The 26,902-nt window shown below is 41.2% G+C and overlaps 17 non-coding genes across 17 annotated transcripts; all 17 read left to right on the forward strand.

Annotated features, from left to right (window-relative positions):
- Window positions 1-648: 648 nt before the first annotated feature.
- trnap-ugg (transfer RNA proline (anticodon UGG)) lies at window positions 649-720 on the forward strand. The gene has a single exon. It is a non-coding gene; the product is annotated as a tRNA-Pro (tRNA).
- Window positions 721-2,035: 1,315 nt separating this feature from the next.
- On the forward strand, window positions 2,036-2,107 carry trnap-ugg (transfer RNA proline (anticodon UGG)). Its single transcript has one exon. It is a non-coding gene; the product is annotated as a tRNA-Pro (tRNA).
- A 1,421-nt stretch (window positions 2,108-3,528) lies between these two features.
- trnap-ugg (transfer RNA proline (anticodon UGG)) lies at window positions 3,529-3,600 on the forward strand. The gene has a single exon. It is a non-coding gene; the product is annotated as a tRNA-Pro (tRNA).
- Window positions 3,601-5,021: 1,421 nt separating this feature from the next.
- Window positions 5,022-5,093, forward strand: trnap-ugg (transfer RNA proline (anticodon UGG)). The gene has a single exon. It is a non-coding gene; the product is annotated as a tRNA-Pro (tRNA).
- A 1,315-nt stretch (window positions 5,094-6,408) lies between these two features.
- Window positions 6,409-6,480, forward strand: trnap-ugg (transfer RNA proline (anticodon UGG)). Its single transcript has one exon. It is a non-coding gene; the product is annotated as a tRNA-Pro (tRNA).
- Window positions 6,481-9,182: 2,702 nt separating this feature from the next.
- On the forward strand, window positions 9,183-9,254 carry trnap-ugg (transfer RNA proline (anticodon UGG)). Its single transcript has one exon. It is a non-coding gene; the product is annotated as a tRNA-Pro (tRNA).
- Window positions 9,255-10,679: 1,425 nt separating this feature from the next.
- Window positions 10,680-10,751, forward strand: trnap-agg (transfer RNA proline (anticodon AGG)). Its single transcript has one exon. It is a non-coding gene; the product is annotated as a tRNA-Pro (tRNA).
- Window positions 10,752-12,172: 1,421 nt separating this feature from the next.
- Window positions 12,173-12,244, forward strand: trnap-ugg (transfer RNA proline (anticodon UGG)). Its single transcript has one exon. It is a non-coding gene; the product is annotated as a tRNA-Pro (tRNA).
- Window positions 12,245-13,673: 1,429 nt separating this feature from the next.
- On the forward strand, window positions 13,674-13,745 carry trnap-ugg (transfer RNA proline (anticodon UGG)). Its single transcript has one exon. It is a non-coding gene; the product is annotated as a tRNA-Pro (tRNA).
- Window positions 13,746-15,165: 1,420 nt separating this feature from the next.
- Window positions 15,166-15,237, forward strand: trnap-ugg (transfer RNA proline (anticodon UGG)). The gene has a single exon. It is a non-coding gene; the product is annotated as a tRNA-Pro (tRNA).
- A 1,430-nt stretch (window positions 15,238-16,667) lies between these two features.
- On the forward strand, window positions 16,668-16,739 carry trnap-ugg (transfer RNA proline (anticodon UGG)). Its single transcript has one exon. It is a non-coding gene; the product is annotated as a tRNA-Pro (tRNA).
- A 1,420-nt stretch (window positions 16,740-18,159) lies between these two features.
- trnap-ugg (transfer RNA proline (anticodon UGG)) lies at window positions 18,160-18,231 on the forward strand. The gene has a single exon. It is a non-coding gene; the product is annotated as a tRNA-Pro (tRNA).
- Window positions 18,232-19,661: 1,430 nt separating this feature from the next.
- Window positions 19,662-19,733, forward strand: trnap-ugg (transfer RNA proline (anticodon UGG)). The gene has a single exon. It is a non-coding gene; the product is annotated as a tRNA-Pro (tRNA).
- Window positions 19,734-21,153: 1,420 nt separating this feature from the next.
- Window positions 21,154-21,225, forward strand: trnap-ugg (transfer RNA proline (anticodon UGG)). Its single transcript has one exon. It is a non-coding gene; the product is annotated as a tRNA-Pro (tRNA).
- A 1,421-nt stretch (window positions 21,226-22,646) lies between these two features.
- On the forward strand, window positions 22,647-22,718 carry trnap-ugg (transfer RNA proline (anticodon UGG)). Its single transcript has one exon. It is a non-coding gene; the product is annotated as a tRNA-Pro (tRNA).
- A 1,420-nt stretch (window positions 22,719-24,138) lies between these two features.
- On the forward strand, window positions 24,139-24,210 carry trnap-ugg (transfer RNA proline (anticodon UGG)). Its single transcript has one exon. It is a non-coding gene; the product is annotated as a tRNA-Pro (tRNA).
- Window positions 24,211-25,631: 1,421 nt separating this feature from the next.
- Window positions 25,632-25,703, forward strand: trnap-ugg (transfer RNA proline (anticodon UGG)). Its single transcript has one exon. It is a non-coding gene; the product is annotated as a tRNA-Pro (tRNA).
- The last annotated feature ends 1,199 nt before the right edge of the window (window positions 25,704-26,902 follow it).

A 26,902-nucleotide genomic window follows, 5' to 3' on the forward strand; every position in this document is an offset into this window, starting at 1 on the left:
TGCTGATAACAATTGCAAACATGTTGTGTCTTACTTTGTTGTTTGGAGCTGTAGCAGTTTGCTGTCCCCTAACTCAAAATGAGTGAATACACTGAACAACCCCAACGTTAAAACCACTGACAGTTAAGTGAACAACTCTTCTTCTTTTTTACAATGCAATTTTTAGCTGGACAAACCGTTATGCCAGCTTTTACTTGGATTTTTCGTTGACCCTCCACAAGTTTACACTCACAGCTGGGATTTGCAGTGTTACAGATTCATTTACACACATACTTTTGGCAACTAATCTCCACTTTAGAATAAGAGATTAGAGAACTTTGAAATAAAAAAGACGGAAGCCACGCTGACAATGAGTGAGCTGAAGTGAAAGTTCTAGGATGTCTCTATTCGAAGATCGAACGTACAGAGGGTATCTTTTTGTACTCTGTGGTGCGGGCGCTCTCGTGATGGCTGTGACGGCTCTTGGAACCTGTTCTGTCTTAAAGTTGGTCTTGTTGATAAAATATGACGTGAGTTTAGGTGGTGGTGAGTTGGTGGAACCTGGCGGATGAGTCAAAGAAGAAAGAAAGCAATCACAAATTCCCAGGATTCGGTGGCCGTTTTAGCTGTCCACGCCCTCTCTCATCAAAAGCAAACACAGCAAATTTCGGCTCGTTGGTCTAGGGGTATGATTCTCGCTTTGGGTGCGAGAGGTCTCGGGTTCAAATCCCGGACGAGCCCTTCCCAGCTTTACTGACCTTGTGTCTCTGCTTTACTGTGAAGAAGAAGGATTGAATGAACAATTACTAGTATGACAACACCCACAAATGCACTTGGTATCAAAGGACAATACAACTCAAAGCTCCCCCACTCATTCCTAAGTTGCCTCAAGTCCTTCTTAAATTAAGTTCTTATGTGGAACTTGATTGACAGATCCAGAAGTCAATACCAGTATCACGTGAGCACACACTCTGCAGTCTCGTCTCAGGCAGTTTTGGTATGTTTTCTTTAAATGAAGACGGAAACGCTTCGTATTCATATGCGTATGGAAAATAATTGAATTCTGAGATTTTTAAACATAAAGGAGGAAACTGAAATATAGATCTGTAAGGGAATAGAAGACCAACATGGACATGGGGCTTTTCAAAAGATGGATTGATTACACCTAGCTTAGACCCTGTAGTACATAGCAAATTGACAGAGACGCACTGAGATGCTCAAGTGCAGAAGTGACGATAGGAGCTAGTACAGCAACCCACAGTCTAATTAGGATGCAATCCAAATCACATGATGATTGTTTAGGATACCCAATTGCTGACATGAACTCAGGAAGATCAATGGCAGAAAAATGGAGATGTGGAACCTGTTCTGTCTTAAAGTTGGTCTTGTTGACAACTTGTTAATTAAGAGTGCTGATAACAATTGCAAACATGTTGTGTCTTACTTTGTTGTTTGGAGCTGTAGCAGTTTGCTGTCCCCTAACTCAACATGAGTGAATACACTGAACAACCCCAAGGTTAAAACCACTGACAGTTAAGTGAACATCTCTTCTTCTTTTTTACAATGCATTTTTTAGCTGGACAAACCATTATGCCAGCTTTTACTTGGATTTTTCGTTGACCCTCCACAAGTTTACACTCACAGCTGGGATTTGCAGTGTTACAGATTCATTTACACACATACTTTTGGCAACTAATCTTCACTTTAGAATAAGAGATTAGAGAACTTTGAAATAAAAAAGACGGAAGCCACGCTGACAATGAGTGAGCTGAAGTGAAAGTTCTAGGATGTCTCTATTCGAAGATCGAACGTACAGAGGGTATCTTTTTGTACTCTGTGGTGCGGGCGCTCTTGTGATGGCTGACACGGCTTGGAACCTGTTCTGTCTTAAAGTTGGTCTTGTTGATAAAATATGACGTGAGTTTAGGTGGTGGTGAGTTGGTGGAACCTGGCGGATGAGTCAAAGAAGAAAGAAATCCATCACAAATTCCCAGGATTCTGTGGCCGTTTTAGCTGTCCACGCGTTCTCTCATCAAAGGCAAACACAGCAAATTTCGGCTCGTTGGTCTAGGGGTATGATTCTCGCTTTGGGTGCGAGAGGTCCCGGGTTCAAATCCCGGACGAGCCCTTCCCAGCTTTATTGACCTTGTATCTCTGCTTTACTGTGAAGAAGAAGGATTGAATGAACAATTACTAGTATGACAACACCCAGAAATGCACTGGGTATCAAAGGACAATACAACTCAAAGCTCCCCCACTCATTCCTAAGTTGCCTCAAGTCCTTCTTAAATTAAGTTCTTATGTGGAACTTGATTGACAGATCCAGAAGTCAATACCAGTATCACTTGAGCACACACTCTGCAGTCTCGTCTCAGGCAGTTTTGGTATGTTTTCTTTAAATCAAGACGGAAACGCTTCGTATTCATATGCGTATGGAACATAATTGAATTCTCAGATTTTTAAACATAAAGGAGGAAACTGAAATATAGATCTGTAAGGGAATAGAAGACCAGCATGGACATGGGTCTTTTCAAAAGATGGATTGATTACACCTAGCTTAGACCCTGTAGTACATAGCAAATTGACAGAGACGCACTGAGATGCTCAAGTGCAGAAGTGACGATAGGAGCTAGTACATCAACCCACAGTCTAATTAGGATGCAATCCAAATCACATGATGATTGTTTAGGATACCCAATTGCTGACATGAACTCAGGAAGATCAATGGCAGAAAAATGGAGATGTGGAACCTGTTCTGTCTTAAAGTTGGTCTTGTTGACAAAATATGAAGTGAGTTTAGGTGGTGGTGAAACCTATGATAAATGCTTGATGGGTGACTTTGGGTTGCTTCTTTGATCACAAATGCGTCTCTCTTTGTTCACTCAACTTGTTAATTAAGAGTGCTGATAACAATTGCAAACATGTTGTGTCTTACTTTGTTGTTTGGAGCTGTAGCAGTTTGCTGTCCCCTAACTCAAAATGAGTGAATACACTGAACAACCCCAACGTTAAAACCACTGACAGTTAAGTGAACAACTCTTCTTCTTTTTTACAATGCAATTTTTAGCTGGACAAACCATTATGCCAGCTTTTACTTGGATTTTTCGTTGACCCTCCACAAGTTTACACTCACAGCTGGGATTTGCAGTGTTACAGATTCATTTACACACATACTTTTGGCAACTAATCTCCACTTTAGAATAAGAGATTAGAGAACTTTGAAATAAAAAAGACGGAAGCCACGCTGACAATGAGTGAGCTGAAGTGAAAGTTCTAGGATGTCTCTATTCGAAGATCGAACGTACAGAGGGTATCTTTTTGTACTCTGTGGTGCGGGCGCTCTCGTGATGGCTGTGACGGCTCTTGGAACCTGTTCTGTCTTAAAGTTGGTCTTGTTGATAAAATATGACGTGAGTTTAGGTGGTGGTGAGTTGGTGGAACCTGGCGGATGAGTCAAAGAAGAAAGAAAGCCATCACAAATTCCCAGGATTCTGTGGCCGTTTTAGCTGTCCACGCGCTCTCTCATCAAAGGCAAACACAGCAAATTTCGGCTCGTTGGTCTAGGGGTATGATTCTCGCTTTGGGTGCGAGAGGTCCCGGGTTCAAATCCCGGACGAGCCCTTCCCAGCTTTATTGACCTTGTATCTCTGCTTTACTGTGAAGAAGAAGGATTGAATGAACAATTACTAGTATGACAACACCCACAAATGCACTTGGTATCAAAGGACAATACAACTCAAAGCTCCCCCACTCATTCCTAAGTTGCCTCAAGTCCTTCCTAAATTAAGTTCTTATGTGGAACTTGATTGACAGATCCAGAAGTCAATACCAGTATCACTTGAGCACACACTCTGCAGTCTCGTCTCAGGCAGTTTTGGTATGTTTTCTTTAAATGAAGACGGAAACGCTTCGTATTCATATGCGTATGGAAAATAATTGAATTCTCAGATTTTTAAACATAAAGGAGGAAACTGAAATATAGATCTGTAAGGGAATAGAAGACCAGCATGGACATGGGGCTTTTCAAAAGATGGATTGATTACACCTAGCTTAGACCCTGTAGTACATAGCAAATTGACAGAGACGCACTGAGATGCTCAAGTGCAGAAGTGACCATAGGAGCTAGTACATCAACCCACAGTCTAATTAGGATGCAATCCAAATCACATGATGATTGTTTAGGATACCCAATTGCTGACATGAACTCAGGAAGATCAATGGCAGAAAAATGGAGATGTGGAACCTGTTCTGTCTTAAAGTTGGTCTTGTTGACAAAATATGACGTGAGTTTAGGTGGTGGTGAAACCTATGATAAATGCTTGATGGGTGACTTTGGGTTGCTTCTTTGATCACAAATGCGTCTCTCTTTGTTCACTCAACTTGTTAATTAAGAGTGCTGATAACAATTGCAAACATGTTGTGTCTTACTTTGTTGTTTGGAGCTGTAGCAGTTTGCTGTCCCCTAACTCAAAATGAGTGAATACACTGAACAACCCCAACGTTAAAACCACTGACAGTTAAGTGAACAACTCTTCTTCTTTTTTACAATGCAATTTTTAGCTGGACAAACCGTTATGCCAGCTTTTACTTGGATTTTTCGTTGACCCTCCACAAGTTTACACTCACAGCTGGGATTTGCAGTGTTACAGATTCATTTACACACATACTTTTGGCAACTAATCTCCACTTTAGAATAAGAGATTAGAGAACTTTGAAATAAAAAAGACGGAAGCCACGCTGACAATGAGTGAGCTGAAGTGAAAGTTCTAGGATGTCTCTATTCGAAGATCGAACGTACAGAGGGTATCTTTTTGTACTCTGTGGTGCGGGCGCTCTCGTGATGGCTGTGACGGCTCTTGGAACCTGTTCTGTCTTAAAGTTGGTCTTGTTGATAAAATATGACGTGAGTTTAGGTGGTGGTGAGTTGGTGGAACCTGGCGGATGAGTCAAAGAAGAAAGAAAGCAATCACAAATTCCCAGGATTCGGTGGCCGTTTTAGCTGTCCACGCCCTCTCTCATCAAAAGCAAACACAGCAAATTTCGGCTCGTTGGTCTAGGGGTATGATTCTCGCTTTGGGTGCGAGAGGTCTCGGGTTCAAATCCCGGACGAGCCCTTCCCAGCTTTACTGACCTTGTGTCTCTGCTTTACTGTGAAGAAGAAGGATTGAATGAACAATTACTAGTATGACAACACCCACAAATGCACTTGGTATCAAAGGACAATACAACTCAAAGCTCCCCCACTCATTCCTAAGTTGCCTCAAGTCCTTCTTAAATTAAGTTCTTATGTGGAACTTGATTGACAGATCCAGAAGTCAATACCAGTATCACGTGAGCACACACTCTGCAGTCTCGTCTCAGGCAGTTTTGGTATGTTTTCTTTAAATGAAGACGGAAACGCTTCGTATTCATATGCGTATGGAAAATAATTGAATTCTGAGATTTTTAAACATAAAGGAGGAAACTGAAATATAGATCTGTAAGGGAATAGAAGACCAACATGGACATGGGGCTTTTCAAAAGATGGATTGATTACACCTAGCTTAGACCCTGTAGTACATAGCAAATTGACAGAGACGCACTGAGATGCTCAAGTGCAGAAGTGACGATAGGAGCTAGTACAGCAACCCACAGTCTAATTAGGATGCAATCCAAATCACATGATGATTGTTTAGGATACCCAATTGCTGACATGAACTCAGGAAGATCAATGGCAGAAAAATGGAGATGTGGAACCTGTTCTGTCTTAAAGTTGGTCTTGTTGACAACTTGTTAATTAAGAGTGCTGATAACAATTGCAAACATGTTGTGTCTTACTTTGTTGTTTGGAGCTGTAGCAGTTTGCTGTCCCCTAACTCAACATGAGTGAATACACTGAACAACCCCAAGGTTAAAACCACTGACAGTTAAGTGAACATCTCTTCTTCTTTTTTACAATGCATTTTTTAGCTGGACAAACCATTATGCCAGCTTTTACTTGGATTTTTCGTTGACCCTCCACAAGTTTACACTCACAGCTGGGATTTGCAGTGTTACAGATTCATTTACACACATACTTTTGGCAACTAATCTTCACTTTAGAATAAGAGATTAGAGAACTTTGAAATAAAAAAGACGGAAGCCACGCTGACAATGAGTGAGCTGAAGTGAAAGTTCTAGGATGTCTCTATTCGAAGATCGAACGTACAGAGGGTATCTTTTTGTACTCTGTGGTGCGGGCGCTCTTGTGATGGCTGACACGGCTTGGAACCTGTTCTGTCTTAAAGTTGGTCTTGTTGATAAAATATGACGTGAGTTTAGGTGGTGGTGAGTTGGTGGAACCTGGCGGATGAGTCAAAGAAGAAAGAAATCCATCACAAATTCCCAGGATTCTGTGGCCGTTTTAGCTGTCCACGCGTTCTCTCATCAAAGGCAAACACAGCAAATTTCGGCTCGTTGGTCTAGGGGTATGATTCTCGCTTTGGGTGCGAGAGGTCCCGGGTTCAAATCCCGGACGAGCCCTTCCCAGCTTTATTGACCTTGTATCTCTGCTTTACTGTGAAGAAGAAGGATTGAATGAACAATTACTAGTATGACAACACCCAGAAATGCACTGGGTATCAAAGGACAATACAACTCAAAGCTCCCCCACTCATTCCTAAGTTGCCTCAAGTCCTTCTTAAATTAAGTTCTTATGTGGAACTTGATTGACAGATCCAGAAGTCAATACCAGTATCACTTGAGCACACACTCTGCAGTCTCGTCTCAGGCAGTTTTGGTATGTTTTCTTTAAATCAAGACGGAAACGCTTCGTATTCATATGCGTATGGAACATAATTGAATTCTCAGATTTTTAAACATAAAGGAGGAAACTGAAATATAGATCTGTAAGGGAATAGAAGACCAGCATGGACATGGGTCTTTTCAAAAGATGGATTGATTACACCTAGCTTAGACCCTGTAGTACATAGCAAATTGACAGAGACGCACTGAGATGCTCAAGTGCAGAAGTGACGATAGGAGCTAGTACATCAACCCACAGTCTAATTAGGATGCAATCCAAATCACATGATGATTGTTTAGGATACCCAATTGCTGACATGAACTCAGGAAGATCAATGGCAGAAAAATGGAGATGTGGAACCTGTTCTGTCTTAAAGTTGGTCTTGTTGACAACTTGTTAATTAAGAGTGCTGATAACAATTGCAAACATGTTGTGTCTTACTTTGTTGTTTGGAGCTGTAGCAGTTTGCTGTCCCCTAACTCAACATGAGTGAATACACTGAACAACCCCAAGGTTAAAACCACTGACAGTTAAGTGAACATCTCTTCTTCTTTTTTACAATGCATTTTTTAGCTGGACAAACCATTATGCCAGCTTTTACTTGGATTTTTCGTTGACCCTCCACAAGTTTACACTCACAGCTGGGATTTGCAGTGTTACAGATTCATTTACACACATACTTTTGGCAACTAATCTCCACTTTAGAATAAGAGATTAGAGAACTTTGAAATAAAAAAGACGGAAGCCACGCTGACAATGAGTGAGCTGAAGTGAAAGTTCTAGGATGTCTCTATTCGAAGATCGAACGTACAGAGGGTATCTTTTTGTACTCTGTGGTGCGGGCGCTCTTGTGATGGCTGACACGGCTTGGAACCTGTTCTGTCTTAAAGTTGGTCTTGTTGATAAAATATGACGTGAGTTTAGGTGGTGGTGAGTTGGTGGAACCTGGCGGATGAGTCAAAGAAGAAAGAAATCCATCACAAATTCCCAGGATTCTGTGGCCGTTTTAGCTGTCCACGCGCTCTCTCATCAAAGGCAAACACAGCAAATTTCGGCTCGTTGTTCTAGGGGTATTATTCTCGCTTTGGGTGCGAGAGGTCCCGGGTTCAAATCCCGGACGAGCCCTTCCCAGCTTTATTGACCTTGTATCTCTGCTTTACTGTGACGAAGAAGGATTGAATGAACAATTACTAGTATGACAACACCCACAAATGCACTTGGTATCAAAGGACAATACAACTCAAAGCTCCCCCACTCATTCCTAAGTTGCCTCAAGTCCTTCTTAAATTAAGTTCTTATGTGGAACTTGATTGACAGATCCAGAAGTCAATACCAGTATCACTTGAGCACACACTCTGCAGTCTCGTCTCAGGCAGTTTTGGTATGTTTTCTTTAAATCAAGACGGAAACGCTTCGTATTCATATGCGTATGGAACATAATTGAATTCTCAGATTTTTAAACATAAAGGAGGAAACTGAAATATAGATCTGTAAGGGAATAGAAGACCAGCATGGACATGGGTCTTTTCAAAAGATGGATTGATTACACCTAGCTTAGACCCTGTAGTACATAGCAAATTGACAGAGACGCACTGAGATGCTCAAGTGCAGAAGTGACGATAGGAGCTAGTACATCAACCCACAGTCTAATTAGGATGCAATCCAAATCACATGATGATTGTTTAGGATACCCAATTGCTGACATGAACTCAGGAAGATCAATGGCAGAAAAATGGAGATGTGGAACCTGTTCTGTCTTAAAGTTGGTCTTGTTGACAACTTGTTAATTAAGAGTGCTGATAACAATTGCAAACATGTTGTGTCTTACTTTGTTGTTTGGAGCTGTAGCAGTTTGCTGTCCCCTAACTCAACATGAGTGAATACACTGAACAACCCCAAGGTTAAAACCACTGACAGTTAAGTGAACATCTCTTCTTCTTTTTTACAATGCATTTTTTAGCTGGACAAACCATTATGCCAGCTTTTACTTGGATTTTTCGTTGACCCTCCACAAGTTTACACTCACAGCTGGGATTTGCAGTGTTACAGATTCATTTACACACATACTTTTGGCAACTAATCTCCACTTTAGAATAAGAGATTAGAGAACTTTGAAATAAAAAAGACGGAAGCCACGCTGACAATGAGTGAGCTGAAGTGAAAGTTCTAGGATGTCTCTATTCGAAGATCGAACGTACAGAGGGTATCTTTTTGTACTCTGTGGTGCGGGCGCTCTTGTGATGGCTGACACGGCTTGGAACCTGTTCTGTCTTAAAGTTGGTCTTGTTGATAAAATATGACGTGAGTTTAGGTGGTGGTGAGTTGGTGGAACCTGGCGGATGAGTCAAAGAAGAAAGAAATCCATCACAAATTCCCAGGATTCTGTGGCCGTTTTAGCTGTCCACGCGCTCTCTCATCAAAGGCAAACACAGCAAATTTCGGCTCGTTGTTCTAGGGGTATGATTCTCGCTTTGGGTGCGAGAGGTCCCGGGTTCAAATCCCGGACGAGCCCTTCCCAGCTTTATTGACCTTGTATCTCTGCTTTACTGTGACGAAGAAGGATTGAATGAACAATTACTAGTATGACAACACCCACAAATGCACTTGGTATCAAAGGACAATACAACTCAAAGCTCCCCCACTCATTCCTAAGTTGCCTCAAGTCCTTCTTAAATTAAGTTCTTATGTGGAACTTGATTGACAGATCCAGAAGTCAATACCAGTATCTTGTAAGCACACACTCTGCAGTCTCGTCTCAGGCAGTTTTGGTATGTGTTCTTTAAATCAAGACAGAAACGCTTTGTATTCATATGCGCATGGAAAATAATTTAATTCTGAGATTTTCCAGATTTTTAAACATAAAGGAGGAAACTGAAATATAGATCTGTAAGGGAATAGAAGACCAGCATGGACATGGGGCTTTTCAAAACATGGATTGATTACACCTAGCTTAGACCCTGTAGTACATAGCAAATTGACAGAGACGCACTGAGATGCTCAAGTGCAGAAGTGACAAAAGGAGCTAGTACATCAACCCACAGTCTAATTAGGATGCAATCCAAATCACATGATGATTGTTTAGGATACCCAATTGCTGACATGAACTCAGGAAGATCAATGGCAGAAAAATGGAGATGTGGAACCTGTTCTGTCTTAAAGTTGGTCTTGTTGACAAAATATGACGTGAGTTTAGGTGGTGGTGAAATCTATGATAAATGCTTGATGGGTGACTTTGGGTTGCTTCTTTGATCCCAAATGCAACTCTTGTTCACTCAAGTTGTTAATTAAGAGTGCTGATAACAATTGCAAACATGTCATGTCTTACTTTGTTGTTTGGAGCTGTAGCAGTTTGCTGTCCCCTAACTCAACATGAGTGAATACACTGAACAACCCCAAGGTTAAAACCACTGACAGTTAAGTGAACATCTCTTCTTCTTTTTTACAATGCATTTTTTAGCTGGACAAACCATTATGCCAGCTTTTACTTGGATTTTTCGTTGACCCTCCACAAGTTTACACTCACAGCTGGGATTTGCAGTGTTACAGATTCATTTACACACATACTTTTGGCAACTAATCTCCACTTTAGAATAAGAGATTAGAGAACTTTGAAATAAAAAAGACGGAAGCCACGCTGACAATGAGTGAGCTGAAGTGAAAGTTCTAGGATGTCTCTATTCGAAGATCGAACGTACAGAGGGTATCTTTTTGTACTCTGTGGTGCGGGCGCTCTTGTGATGGCTGACACGGCTTGGAACCTGTTCTGTCTTAAAGTTGGTCTTGTTGATAAAATATGACGTGAGTTTAGGTGGTAGTGAGTTGGTGGAACCTGGCGGATGAGTCAAAGAAGAAAGAAATCCATCACAAATTCCCAGGATTCTGTGGCCGTTTTAGCTGTCCACGCGCTCTCTCATCAAAGGCAAACACAGCAAATTTCGGCTCGTTGGTCTAGGGGTATGATTCTCGCTTAGGGTGCGAGAGGTCCCGGGTTCAAATCCCGGACGAGCCCTTCCCAGCTTTATTGACCTTGTATCTCTGCTTTACTGTGAAGAAGAAGGATTGAATGAACAATTACTAGTATGACAACACCCACAAATGCACTTGGTATCAAAGGACAATACAACTCAAAGCTCCCCCACTCATTCCTAAGTTGCCTCAAGTCCTTCTTAAATTAAGTTCTTATGTGGAACTTGATTGACATATCCAGAAGTCAATACCAGTATCACTTGAGCACACACTCTGCAGTCTCGTCTCAGGCAGTTTTGGTATGTTTTCTTTAAATCAAGACAGAAACGCTTTGTATTCATAAGCGCATGGAAAATAATTGAATTCTCAGATTTTTAAACATAAAGGAGGAAACTGAAATATAGATCTGTAAGGGAATAGAAGACCAGCATGGACATGGGGCTTTTCAAAACATGGATTGATTACACCTAGCTTAGACCCTGTAGTACATAGCAAATTGACAGAGACGCACTGAGATGCTCAAGTGCAGAAGTGACGATAGGAGCTAGTACATCAACCCACAGTCTAATTAGGATGCAATCCAAATCACATGATGATTGTTTAGGATACCCAATTGCTGACATGAACTCAGGAAGATCAATGGCAGAAAAATGGAGATGTGGAACCTGTTCTGTCTTAAAGTTGGTCTTGTTGACAAAATATGACGAGAGTTTAGGTGGTGGTGAAACCTATGATAAATGCTTGATGGGTGACTTTGGGTTGCTTCTTTGATCACAAATGCGTCTCTCTTTGTTCACTCAACTTGTTAATTAAGAGTGCTGATAACAATTGCAAACATGTCGTGTCTTACTTTGTTGTTTGGAGCTGTAGCAGTTTGCTGTCCCCTAACTCAACATGAGTGAATACACTGAACAACCCCAACGTTAAAACCACTGACAGTTAAGTGAACAACTCTTCTTCTTTTTTACATTGCAATTTTTAGCTGGACAAACCGTTATGCCAGCTTTTACTTGGATTTTTCGTTGACCCTCCACAAGTTTACACTCACAGCTGGGATTTGCAGTGTTACAGATTCATTTACACACATACTTTTGGCAACTAATCTCCACTTTAGAATAAGAGATTAGAGAACTTTGAAATAAAAAAGACGGAAGCCACGCTGACAATGAGTGAGCTGAAGTGAAAGTTCTAGGATGTCTCTATTCGAAGATCGAACGTACAGAGGGTATCTTTTTGTACTCTGTGGTGCGGGCGCTCTTGTGATGGCTGTGACGGCTCTTGGAACCTGTTCTGTCTTAAAGTTGGTCTTGTTGATAAAATATGACGTGAGTTTAGGTGGTGGTGAGTTGGTGGAACCTGGCGGATGAGTCAAAGAAGAAAGAAATCCATCACAAATTCCCAGGATTCTGTGGCCGTTTTAGCTGTCCACGCGCTCTCTCATCAAAGGCAAACACAGCAAATTTCGGCTCGTTGTTCTAGGGGTATGATTCTCGCTTTGGGTGCGAGAGGTCCCGGGTTCAAATCCCGGACGAGCCCTTCCCAGCTTTATTGACCTTGTATCTCTGCTTTACTGTGAAGAAGAAGGATTGAATGAACAATTACTAGTATGACAACACCCACAAATGCACTTGGTATCAAAGGACAATACAACTCAAAGCTCCCCCACTCATTCCTAAGTTGCCTCAAGTCCTTCTTAAATTAAGTTCTTATGTGGAACTTGATTGACAGATCCAGAAGTCAATACCAGTATCTTGTAAGCACACACTCTGCAGTCTCGTCTCAGGCAGTTTTGGTATGTGTTCTTTAAATCAAGACAGAAACGCTTTGTATTCATATGCGCATGGAAAATAATTTAATTCTGAGATTTTCCAGATTTTTAAACATAAAGGAGGAAACTGAAATATAGATCTGTAAGGGAATAGAAGACCAGCATGGACATGGGGCTTTTCAAAAGATGGATTGATTACACCTAGCTTAGACCCTGTAGTACATAGCAAATTGACAGAGACGCACTGAGATGCTCAAGTGCAGAAGTGACAAAAGGAGCTAGTACATCAACCCACAGTCTAATTAGGATGCAATCCAAATCACATGATGATTGTTTAGGATACCCAATTGCTGACATGAACTCAGGAAGATCAATGGCAGAAAAATGGAGATGTGGAACCTGTTCTGTCTTAAAGTTGGTCTTGTTGACAAAATATGACGTGAGTTTAGGTGGTGGTGAAACCTATGATAAATGCTTGATGGGTGACTTTGGGTTGCTTCTTTGATCACAAATGCGTCTCTCTTTGTTCACTCAACTTGTTAATTAAGAGTGCTGATAACAATTGCAAACATGTTGTGTCTTACTTTGTTGTTTGGAGCTGTAGCAGTTTGCTGTCCCCTAACTCAACATGAGTGAATACACTGAACAACCCCAACGTTAAAACCACTGACAGTTAAGTGAACAACTCTTCTTCTTTTTTACAATGCAATTTTTAGCTGGACAAACCGTTATGCCAGCTTTTACTTGGATTTTTCGTTGACCCTCCACAAGTTTACACTCACAGCTGGGATTTGCAGTGTTACAGATTCATTTACACACATACTTTTGGCAACTAATCTCCACTTTAGAATAAGAGATTAGAGAACTTTGAAATAAAAAAGACGGAAGCCACGCTGACAATGAGTGAGCTGAAGTGAAAGTTCTAGGATGTCTCTATTCGAAGATCGAACGTACAGAGGGTATCTTTTTGTACTCTGTGGTGCGGGCGCTCTTGTGATGGCTTTGACGGCTCTTGGAACCTGTTCTGTCTTAAAGTTGGTCTTGTTGATAAAATATAACGTGAGTTTAGGTGGTGGTGAGTTGGTGGAACCTGGCGGATGAGTCAAAGAAGAAAGAAAGCCATCACAAATTCCCAGGATTCTGTGGCCGTTTTAGCTGTCACGCGCTCTCTCATCAAAGGCAAACACAGCAAATTTCGGCTCGTTGGTCTAGGGGTATGATTCTCGCTTTGGGTGCGAGAGGTCCCGGGTTCAAATCCCGGACGAGTCCTTCCCAGCTTTATTGACCTTGTATCTCTGCTTTACTGTGAAGAAGAAGGATTGAATGAACAATTACTAGTATGACAACACCCACAAATGCACTTGGTATCAAAGGACAATACAACTCAAAGCTCCCCCACTCATTCCTAAGTTGCCTCAAGTCCTTCTTAAATTAAGTTCTTATGTGGAACTTGATTGACAGATCCAGAAGTCAATACCAGTATCACTTGAGCACACACTCTGCAGTCTCGTCTCAGGCAGTTTTGGTATGTTTTCTTTAAATGAAGACGGAAACGCTTCGTATTCATATGCGTATGGAAAATAATTGAATTCTCAGATTTTTAAACATAAAGGAGGAAACTGAAATATAGATCTGTAAGGGAATAGAAGACCAGCATGGACATGGGGCTTTTCAAAAGATGGATTGATTACACCTAGCTTAGACCCTGTAGTACATAGCAAATTGACAGAGACGCACTGAGATGCTCAAGTGCAGAAGTGACGATAGGAGCTAGTACATCAACCCACAGTCTAATTAGGATGCAATCCAAATCACATGATGATTGTTTAGGATACCCAATTGCTGACATGAACTCAGGAAGATCAATGGCAGAAAAATGGAGATGTGGAACCTGTTCTGTCTTAAAGTTGGTCTTGTTGACAAAATATGACGTGAGTTTAGGTGGTGGTGAAACCTATGATAAATGCTTGATGGGTGACTTTGGGTTGCTTCTTTGATCACAAATGCGTCTCTCTTTGTTCACTCAACTTGTTAATTAAGAGTGCTGATAACAATTGCAAACATGTTGTGTCTTACTTTGTTGTTTGGAGCTGTAGCAGTTTGCTGTCCCCTAACTCAAAATGAGTGAATACACTGAACAACCCCAACGTTAAAACCACTGACAGTTAAGTGAACAACTCTTCTTCTTTTTTACAATGCAATTTTTAGCTGGACAAACCGTTATGCCAGCTTTTACTTGGATTTTTCGTTGACCCTCCACAAGTTTACACTCACAGCTGGGATTTGCAGTGTTACAGATTCATTTACACACATACTTTTGGCAACTAATCTCCACTTTAGAATAAGAGATTAGAGAACTTTGAAATAAAAAAGACAGAAGCCACGCTGACAATGAGTGAGCTGAAGTGAAAGTTCTAGGATGTCTCTATTCGAAGATCGAACGTACAGAGGGTATCTTTTTGTACTCTGTGGTGCGGGCGCTCTTGTGATGGCTGTGACGGCTCTTGGAACCTGTTCTGTCTTAAAGTTGGTCTTATTGATAAAATATGACGTGAGTTTAGGTGGTGGTGAGTTGGTGGAACCTGGCGGATGAGTCAAAGAAGAAAGAAAGCAATCACAAATTCCCAGGATTCTGTGGCCGTTTTAGCTGTCACGCGCTCTCTCATCAAAGGCAAACATAGCAAATTTCGGCTCGTTGGTCTAGGGGTATGATTCTCGCTTTGGGTGCGAGAAGTCTCGGGTTCAAATCCCGGACGAGCCGTTCCCAGCTTTACTGACCTTGTGTCTCTGCTTTACTGTGAAGAGGAAGAATTGAATGAACAATTACTAGTATGACAACACCCACAAATGCACTTGGTATCAAAGGACAATACAACTCAAAGCTCCCCCACTCATTCCTAAGTTGCCTCAAGTCCTTCTTAAATTAAGTTCTTATGTGGAACTTGATTGACAGATCCAGAAGTCAATACCAGTATCACGTGAGCACACACTCTGCAGTCTCGTCTCAGGCAGTTTTGGTATGTTTTCTTTAAATGAAGACGGAAACGCTTCGTATTCATATGCGTATGGAAAATAATTTAATTCTGAGATTTTCCAGATTTTTAAACATAAAGGAGGAAACTGAAATATAGATCTGTAAGGGAATAGAAGACCAACATGGACATGGGGCTTTTCAAAAGTTGGATTGATTACACCTAGCTTAGACCCTGTAGTACATAGCAAATTGACAGAGACGCACTGAGATGCTCAAGTGCAGAAGTGACGATAGGAGCTAGTACATCAACCCACAGTCTAATTAGGATGCAATCCAAATCACATGATGATTGTTTAGGATACCCAATTGCTGACATGAACTCAGGAAGATCAATGGCAGAAAAATGGAGATGTGGAACCTGTTCTGTCTTAAAGTTGGTCTTGTTGACAAAATATGAAGTGAGTTTAGGTGGTGGTGAAACCTATGATAAATGCTTGATGGGTGACTTTGGGTTGCTTCTTTGATCACAAATGCGTCTCTCTTTGTTCACTCAACTTGTTAATTAAGAGTGCTGATAACAATTGCAAACATGTTGTGTCTTACTTTGTTGTTTGGAGCTGTAGCAGTTTGCTGTCCCCTAACTCAAAATGAGTGAATACACTGAACAACCCCAACGTTAAAACCACTGACAGTTAAGTGAACAACTCTTCTTCTTTTTTACAATGCAATTTTTAGCTGGACAAACCGTTATGCCAGCTTTTACTTGGATTTTTCGTTGACCCTCCACAAGTTTACACTCACAGCTGGGATTTGCAGTGTTACAGATTCATTTACACACATACTTTTGGCAACTAATCTCCACTTTAGAATAAGAGATTAGAGAACTTTGAAATAAAAAAGACGGAAGCCACGCTGACAATGAGTGAGCTGAAGTGAAAGTTCTAGGATGTCTCTATTCGAAGATCGAACGTACAGAGGGTATCTTTTTGTACTCTGTGGTGCGGGCGCTCTCGTGATGGCTGTGACGGCTCTTGGAACCTGTTCTGTCTTAAAGTTGGTCTTGTTGATAAAATATGACGTGAGTTTAGGTGGTGGTGAGTTGGTGGAACCTGGCGGATGAGTCAAAGAAGAAAGAAAGCCATCACAAATTCCCAGGATTCTGTGGCCGTTTTAGCTGTCCACGCGCTCTCTCATCAAAGGCAAACACAGCAAATTTCGGCTCGTTGGTCTAGGGGTATGATTCTCGCTTTGGGTGCGAGAGGTCCCGGGTTCAAATCCCGGACGAGCCCTTCCCAGCTTTATTGACCTTGTATCTCTGCTTTACTGTGAAGAAGAAGGATTGAATGAACAATTACTAGTATGACAACACCCACAAATGCACTTGGTATCAAAGGACAATACAACTCAAAGCTCCCCCACTCATTCCTAAGTTGCCTCAAGTCCTTCTTAAATTAAGTTCTTATGTGGAACTTGATTGACATATCCAGAAGTCAATACCAGTATCACTTGAGCACACACTCTGCAGTCTCGTCTCAGGCAGTTTTGGTATGTTTTCTTTAAATCAAGACAGAAACGCTTTGTATTCATAAGCGCATGGAAAATAATTGAATTCTCAGATTTTTAAACATAAAGGAGGAAACTGAAATATAGATCTGTAAGGGAATAGAAGACCAGCATGGACATGGGGCTTTTCAAAACATGGATTGATTACACCTAGCTTAGACCCTGTAGTACATAGCAAATTAACAGAGACGCACTGAGATGCTCAAGTGCAGAAGTGACGATAGGAGCTAGTACATCAACCCACAGTCTAATTAGGATGCAATCCAAATCACATGATGATTGTTTAGGATACCCAATTGCTGACATGAACTCAGGAAGATCAATGGCAGAAAAATGGAGATGTGGAACCTGTTCTGTCTTAAAGTTGGTCTTGTTGACAAAATATGACGTGAGTTTAGGTGGTGGTGAAACCTATGATAAATGCTTGATGGGTGACTTTGGGTTGCTTCTTTGATCACAAATGCGTCTCTCTTTGTTCACTCAACTTGTTAATTAAGAGTGCTGATAACAATTGCAAACATGTCGTGTCTTACTTTGTTGTTTGGAGCTGTAGCAGTTTGCTGTCCCCTAACTCAAAATGAGTGAATACACTGAACAACCCCAACGTTAAAACCACTGACAGTTAAGTGAACAACTCTTCTTCTTTTTTACAATGCAATTTTTAGCTGGACAAACCGTTATGCCAGCTTTTACTTGGATTTTTCGTTGACCCTCCACAAGTTTACACTCACAGCTGGGATTTGCAGTGTTACAGATTCATTTACACACATACTTTTGGCAACTAATCTCCACTTTAGAATAAGAGATTAGAGAACTTTGAAATAAAAAAGACAGAAGCCACGCTGACAATGAGTGAGCTGAAGTGAAAGTTCTAGGATGTCTCTATTCGAAGATCGAACGTACAGAGGGTATCTTTTTGTACTCTGTGGTGCGGGCGCTCTTGTGATGGCTGTGACGGCTCTTGGAACCTGTTCTGTCTTAAAGTTGGTCTTGTTGATAAAATATGACGTGAGTTTAGGTGGTGGTGAGTTGGTGGAACCTGGCGGATGAGTCAAAGAAGAAAGAAAGCAATCACAAATTCCCAGGATTCTGTGGCCGTTTTAGCTGTCACGCGCTCTCTCATCAAAGGCAAACATAGCAAATTTCGGCTCGTTGGTCTAGGGGTATGATTCTCGCTTTGGGTGCGAGAGGTCTCGGGTTCAAATCCCGGACGAGCCGTTCCCAGCTTTACTGACCTTGTGTCTCTGCTTTACTGTGAAGAGGAAGAATTGAATGAACAATTACTAGTATGACAACACCCACAAATGCACTTGGTATCAAAGGACAATACAACTCAAAGCTCCCCCACTCATTCCTAAGTTGCCTCAAGTCCTTCTTAAATTAAGTTCTTATGTGGAACTTGATTGACAGATCCAGAAGTCAATACCAGTATCACGTGAGCACACACTCTGCAGTCTCGTCTCAGGCAGTTTTGGTATGTTTTCTTTAAATGAAGACGGAAACGCTTCGTATTCATATGCGTATGGAAAATAATTTAATTCTGAGATTTTCCAGATTTTTAAACATAAAGGAGGAAACTGAAATATAGATCTGTAAGGGAATAGAAGACCAACATGGACATGGGGCTTTTCAAAAGTTGGATTGATTACACCTAGCTTAGACCCTGTAGTACATAGCAAATTGACAGAGACGCACTGAGATGCTCAAGTGCAGAAGTGACGATAGGAGCTAGTACATCAACCCACAGTCTAATTAGGATGCAATCCAAATCACATGATGATTGTTTAGGATACCCAATTGCTGACATGAACTCAGGAAGATCAATGGCAGAAAAATGGAGATGTGGAACCTGTTCTGTCTTAAAGTTGGTCTTGTTGACAAAATATGAAGTGAGTTTAGGTGGTGGTGAAACCTATGATAAATGCTTGATGGGTGACTTTGGGTTGCTTCTTTGATCACAAATGCGTCTCTCTTTGTTCACTCAACTTGTTAATTAAGAGTGCTGATAACAATTGCAAACATGTTGTGTCTTACTTTGTTGTTTGGAGCTGTAGCAGTTTGCTGTCCCCTAACTCAAAATGAGTGAATACACTGAACAACCCCAACGTTAAAACCACTGACAGTTAAGTGAACAACTCTTCTTCTTTTTTACAATGCAATTTTTAGCTGGACAAACCGTTATGCCAGCTTTTACTTGGATTTTTCGTTGACCCTCCACAAGTTTACACTCACAGCTGGGATTTGCAGTGTTACAGATTCATTTACACACATACTTTTGGCAACTAATCTCCACTTTAGAATAAGAGATTAGAGAACTTTGAAATAAAAAAGACGGAAGCCACGCTGACAATGAGTGAGCTGAAGTGAAAGTTCTAGGATGTCTCTATTCGAAGATCGAACGTACAGAGGGTATCTTTTTGTACTCTGTGGTGCGGGCGCTCTCGTGATGGCTGTGACGGCTCTTGGAACCTGTTCTGTCTTAAAGTTGGTCTTGTTGATAAAATATGACGTGAGTTTAGGTGGTGGTGAGTTGGTGGAACCTGGCGGATGAGTCAAAGAAGAAAGAAAGCCATCACAAATTCCCAGGATTCTGTGGCCGTTTTAGCTGTCCACGCGCTCTCTCATCAAAGGCAAACACAGCAAATTTCGGCTCGTTGGTCTAGGGGTATGATTCTCGCTTTGGGTGCGAGAGGTCCCGGGTTCAAATCCCGGACGAGCCCTTCCCAGCTTTATTGACCTTGTATCTCTGCTTTACTGTGAAGAAGAAGGATTGAATGAACAATTACTAGTATGACAACACCCACAAATGCACTTGGTATCAAAGGACAATACAACTCAAAGCTCCCCCACTCATTCCTAAGTTGCCTCAAGTCCTTCTTAAATTAAGTTCTTATGTGGAACTTGATTGACAGATCCAGAAGTCAATACCAGTATCACTTGAGCACACACTCTGCAGTCTCGTCTCAGGCAGTTTTGGTATGTTTTCTTTAAATCAAGACGGAAACGCTTCGTATTCATATGCGTATGGAAAATAATTGAATTCTGAGATTTTTAAACATAAAGGAGGAAACTGAAATATAGATCTGTAAGGGAATAGAAGACCAGCATGGACATGGGGCTTTTCAAAAGATGGATTGATTACACCTAGCTTAGACCCTGTAGTACATAGCAAATTGACAGAGACGCACTGAGATGCTCAAGTGCAGAAGTGACGATAGGAGCTAGTACATCAACCCACAGTCTAATTAGGATGCAATCCAAATCACATGATGATTGTTTAGGATACCCAATTGCTGACATGAACTCAGGAAGATCAATGGCAGAAAAATGGAGATGTGGAACCTCTTCTGTCTTAAAGTTGGTCTTGTTGACAAAATATGACGTGAGTTTAGGTGGTGGTGAAACCTATGATAAATGCTTGATGGGTGACTTTGGGTTGCTTCTTTGATCACAAATGCGTCTCTCTTTGTTCACTCAACTTGTTAATTAAGAGTGCTGATAACAATTGCAAACATGTTGTGTCTTACTTTGTTGTTTGGAGCTGTAGCAGTTTGCTGTCCCCTAACTCAAAATGAGTGAATACACTGAACAACCCCAACGTTAAAACCACTGACAGTTAAGTGAACAACTCTTCTTCTTTTTTACAATGCATTTTTTAGCTGGACAAACCGTTATGCCAGCTTTTACTTGGATTTTTCGTTGACCCTCCACAAGTTTACACTCACAGCTGGGATTTGCAGTGTTACAGATTCATTTACACACATACTTTTGGCAACTAATCTCCACTTTAGAATAAGAGATTAGAGAACTTTGAAATAAAAAAGACGGAAGCCACGCTGACAATGAGTGAGCTGAAGTGAAAGTTCTAGGATGTCTCTATTCGAAGATCGAACGTACAGAGGGTATCTTTTTGTACTCTGTGGTGTGGGCGCTCTTGTGATGGCTGTGACGGCTCTTGGAACCTGTTCTGTCTTAAAGTTGGTCTTGTTGATAAAATATGACGTGAGTTTAGGTGGTGGTGAGTTGGTGGAACCTGGCGGATGAGTCAAAGAAGAAAGAAAGCCATCACAAATTCCCAGGATTCTGTGGCCGTTTTAGCTGTCACGCGTTCTCTCATCAAAGGCAAACATAGCAAATTTCGGCTCGTTGGTCTAGGGGTATGATTCTCGCTTTGGGTGCGAGAGGTCTCGGGTTCAAATCCCGGACGAGCCCTTCCCAGCTTTACTGACCTTGTGTCTCTGCTTTACTGTGAAGAGGAAGAATTGAATGAACAATTACTAGTATGACAACACCCACAAATGCACTTGGTATCAAAGGACAATACAACTCAAAGCTCCCCCACTCATTCCTAAGTTGCCTCAAGTCCTTCTTAAATTAAGTTCTTATGTGGAACTTGATTGACAGATCCAGAAGTCAATACCAGTATCACGTGAGCACACACTCTGCAGTCTCGTCTCAGGCAGTTTTGGTATGTTTTCTTTAAATGAAGACGGAAACGCTTCGTATTCATATGCGTATGGAAAATAATTGAATTCTGAGATTTTTAAACATAAAGGAGGAAACTGAAATATAGATCTGTAAGGGAATAGAAGACCAACATGGACATGGGGCTTTTCAAAAGATGGATTGATTACACCTAGCTTAGACCCTGTAGTACATAGCAAATTGACAGAGACGCACTGAGATGCTCAAGTGCAGAAGTGACGATAGGAGCTAGTACATCAACCCACAGTCTAATTAGGATGCAATCCAAATCACATGATGATTGTTTAGGATACCCAATTGCTGACATGAACTCAGGAAGATCAATGGCAGAAAAATGGAGATGTGGAACCTGTTCTGTCTTAAAGTTGGTCTTGTTGACAAAATATGAAGTGAGTTTAGGTGGTGGTGAAACCTATGATAAATGCTTGATGGGTGACTTTGGGTTGCTTCTTTGATCACAAATGCGTCTCTCTTTGTTCACTCAACTTGTTAATTAAGAGTGCTGATAACAATTGCAAACATGTTGTGTCTTACTTTGTTGTTTGGAGCTGTAGCAGTTTGCTGTCCCCTAACTCAAAATGAGTGAATACACTGAACAACCCCAACGTTAAAACCACTGACAGTTAAGTGAACAACTCTTCTTCTTTTTTACAATGCAATTTTTAGCTGGACAAACCGTTATGCCAGCTTTTACTTGGATTTTTCGTTGACCCTCCACAAGTTTACACTCACAGCTGGGATTTGCAGTGTTACAGATTCATTTACACACATACTTTTGGCAACTAATCTCCACTTTAGAATAAGAGATTAGAGAACTTTGAAATAAAAAAGACGGAAGCCACGCTGACAATGAGTGAGCTGAAGTGAAAGTTCTAGGATGTCTCTATTCGAAGATCGAACGTACAGAGGGTATCTTTTTGTACTCTGTGGTGCGGGCGCTCTCGTGATGGCTGTGACGGCTCTTGGAACCTGTTCTGTCTTAAAGTTGGTCTTGTTGATAAAATATGACGTGAGTTTAGGTGGTGGTGAGTTGGTGGAACCTGGCGGATGAGTCAAAGAAGAAAGAAAGCCATCACAAATTCCCAGGATTCTGTGGCCGTTTTAGCTGTCCACGCGCTCTCTCATCAAAGGCAAACACAGCAAATTTCGGCTCGTTGGTCTAGGGGTATGATTCTCGCTTTGGGTGCGAGAGGTCCCGGGTTCAAATCCCGGACGAGCCCTTCCCAGCTTTATTGACCTTGTATCTCTGCTTTACTGTGAAGAAGAAGGATTGAATGAACAATTACTAGTATGACAACACCCACAAATGCACTTGGTATCAAAGGACAATACAACTCAAAGCTCCCCCACTCATTCCTAAGTTGCCTCAAGTCCTTCTTAAATTAAGTTCTTATGTGGAACTTGATTGACAGATCCAGAAGTCAATACCAGTATCACTTGAGCACACACTCTGCAGTCTCGTCTCAGGCAGTTTTGGTATGTTTTCTTTAAATGAAGACGGAAACGCTTCGTATTCATATGCGTATGGAAAATAATTGAATTCTCAGATTTTTAAACATAAAGGAGGAAACTGAAATATAGATCTGTAAGGGAATAGAAGACCAGCATGGACATGGGGCTTTTCAAAAGATGGATTGATTACACCTAGCTTAGACCCTGTAGTACATAGCAAATTGACAGAGACGCACTGAGATGCTCAAGTGCAGAAGTGACGATAGGAGCTAGTACATCAACCCACAGTCTAATTAGGATGCAATCCAAATCACATGATGATTGTTTAGGATACCCAATTGCTGACATGAACTCAGGAAGATCAATGGCAGAAAAATGGAGATGTGGAACCTGTTCTGTCTTAAAGTTGGTCTTGTTGACAAAATATGACGTGAGTTTAGGTGGTGGTGAAACCTATGATAAATGCTTGATGGGTGACTTTGGGTTGCTTCTTTGATCACAAATGCGTCTCTCTTTGTTCACTCAACTTGTTAATTAAGAGTGCTGATAACAATTGCAAACATGTTGTGTCTTACTTTGTTGTTTGGAGCTGTAGCAGTTTGCTGTCCCCTAACTCAAAATGAGTGAATACACTGAACAACCCCAACGTTAAAACCACTGACAGTTAAGTGAACAACTCTTCTTCTTTTTTACAATGCATTTTTTAGCTGGACAAACCGTTATGCCAGCTTTTACTTGGATTTTTCGTTGACCCTCCACAAGTTTACACTCACAGCTGGGATTTGCAGTGTTACAGATTCATTTACACACATACTTTTGGCAACTAATCTCCACTTTAGAATAAGAGATTAGAGAACTTTGAAATAAAAAAGACGGAAGCCACGCTGACAATGAGTGAGCTGAAGTGAAAGTTCTAGGATGTCTCTATTCGAAGATCGAACGTACAGAGGGTATCTTTTTGTACTCTGTGGTGTGGGCGCTCTTGTGATGGCTGTGACGGCTCTTGGAACCTGTTCTGTCTTAAAGTTGGTCTTGTTGATAAAATATGACGTGAGTTTAGGTGGTGGTGAGTTGGTGGAACCTGGCGGATGAGTCAAAGAAGAAAGAAAGCCATCACAAATTCCCAGGATTCTGTGGCCGTTTTAGCTGTCACGCGTTCTCTCATCAAAGGCAAACATAGCAAATTTCGGCTCGTTGGTCTAGGGGTATGATTCTCGCTTTGGGTGCGAGAGGTCTCGGGTTCAAATCCCGGACGAGCCCTTCCCAGCTTTACTGACCTTGTGTCTCTGCTTTACTGTGAAGAGGAAGAATTGAATGAACAATTACTAGTATGACAACACCCACAAATGCACTTGGTATCAAAGGACAATACAACTCAAAGCTCCCCCACTCATTCCTAAGTTGCCTCAAGTCCTTCTTAAATTAAGTTCTTATGTGGAACTTGATTGACAGATCCAGAAGTCAATACCAGTATCACGTGAGCACACACTCTGCAGTCTCGTCTCAGGCAGTTTTGGTATGTTTTCTTTAAATGAAGACGGAAACGCTTCGTATTCATATGCGTATGGAAAATAATTGAATTCTGAGATTTTTAAACATAAAGGAGGAAACTGAAATATAGATCTGTAAGGGAATAGAAGACCAACATGGACATGGGGCTTTTCAAAAGATGGATTGATTACACCTAGCTTAGACCCTGTAGTACATAGCAAATTGACAGAGACGCACTGAGATGCTCAAGTGCAGAAGTGACGATAGGAGCTAGTACATCAACCCACAGTCTAATTAGGATGCAATCCAAATCACATGATGATTGTTTAGGATACCCAATTGCTGACATGAACTCAGGAAGATCAATGGCAGAAAAATGGAGATGTGGAACCTGTTCTGTCTTAAAGTTGGTCTTGTTGACAAAATATGAAGTGAGTTTAGGTGGTGGTGAAACCTATGATAAATGCTTGATGGGTGACTTTGGGTTGCTTCTTTGATCACAAATGCGTCTCTCTTTGTTCACTCAACTTGTTAATTAAGAGTGCTGATAACAATTGCAAACATGTTGTGTCTTACTTTGTTGTTTGGAGCTGTAGCAGTTTGCTGTCCCCTAACTCAAAATGAGTGAATACACTGAACAACCCCAACGTTAAAACCACTGACAGTTAAGTGAACAACTCTTCTTCTTTTTTACAATGCAATTTTTAGCTGGACAAACCGTTATGCCAGCTTTTACTTGGATTTTTCGTTGACCCTCCACAAGTTTACACTCACAGCTGGGATTTGCAGTGTTACAGATTCATTTACACACATACTTTTGGCAACTAATCTCCACTTTAGAATAAGAGATTAGAGAACTTTGAAATAAAAAAGACGGAAGCCACGCTGACAATGAGTGAGCTGAAGTGAAAGTTCTAGGATGTCTCTATTCGAAGATCGAACGTACAGAGGGTATCTTTTTGTACTCTGTGGTGCGGGCGCTCTCGTGATGGCTGTGACGGCTCTTGGAACCTGTTCTGTCTTAAAGTTGGTCTTGTTGATAAAATATGACGTGAGTTTAGGTGGTGGTGAGTTGGTGGAACCTGGCGGATGAGTCAAAGAAGAAAGAAAGCCATCACAAATTCCCAGGATTCTGTGGCCGTTTTAGCTGTCCACGCGCTCTCTCATCAAAGGCAAACACAGCAAATTTCGGCTCGTTGGTCTAGGGGTATGATTCTCGCTTTGGGTGCGAGAGGTCCCGGGTTCAAATCCCGGACGAGCCCTTCCCAGCTTTATTGACCTTGTATCTCTGCTTTACTGTGAAGAAGAAGGATTGAATGAACAATTACTAGTATGACAACACCCACAAATGCACTTGGTATCAAAGGACAATACAACTCAAAGCTCCCCCACTCATTCCTAAGTTGCCTCAAGTCCTTCTTAAATTAAGTTCTTATGTGGAACTTGATTGACAGATCCAGAAGTCAATACCAGTATCACTTGAGCACACACTCTGCAGTCTCGTCTCAGGCAGTTTTGGTATGTTTTCTTTAAATGAAGACGGAAACGCTTCGTATTCATATGCGTATGGAAAATAATTGAATTCTCAGATTTTTAAACATAAAGGAGGAAACTGAAATATAGATCTGTAAGGGAATAGAAGACCAGCATGGACATGGGGCTTTTCAAAAGATGGATTGATTACACCTAGCTTAGACCCTGTAGTACATAGCAAATTGACAGAGACGCACTGAGATGCTCAAGTGCAGAAGTGACGATAGGAGCTAGTACATCAACCCACAGTCTAATTAGGATGCAATCCAAATCACATGATGATTGTTTAGGATACCCAATTGCTGACATGAACTCAGGAAGATCAATGGCAGAAAAATGGAGATGTGGAACCTGTTCTGTCTTAAAGTTGGTCTTGTTGACAAAATATGACGTGAGTTTAGGTGGTGGTGAAACCTATGATAAATGCTTGATGGGTGACTTTGGGTTGCTTCTTTGATCACAAATGCGTCTCTCTTTGTTCACTCAACTTGTTAATTAAGAGTGCTGATAACAATTGCAAACATGTTGTGTCTTACTTTGTTGTTTGGAGCTGTAGCAGTTTGCTGTCCCCTAACTCAAAATGAGTGAATACACTGAACAACCCCAACGTTAAAACCACTGACAGTTAAGTGAACAACTCTTCTTCTTTTTTACAATGCATTTTTTAGCTGGACAAACCGTTATGCCAGCTTTTACTTGGATTTTTCGTTGACCCTCCACAAGTTTACACTCACAGCTGGGATTTGCAGTGTTACAGATTCATTTACACACATACTTTTGGCAACTAATCTCCACTTTAGAATAAGAGATTAGAGAACTTTGAAATAAAAAAGACGGAAGCCACGCTGACAATGAGTGAGCTGAAGTGAAAGTTCTAGGATGTCTCTATTCGAAGATCGAACGTACAGAGGGTATCTTTTTGTACTCT

This window comes from Leuresthes tenuis, unplaced genomic scaffold (assembly GCF_036924035.1).
Source record: "Leuresthes tenuis unplaced genomic scaffold, fLeuTen1.0.hap1 SCAF_23, whole genome shotgun sequence".
Classification (NCBI taxonomy): Eukaryota; Metazoa; Chordata; class Actinopteri; order Atheriniformes; family Atherinopsidae; genus Leuresthes; species Leuresthes tenuis.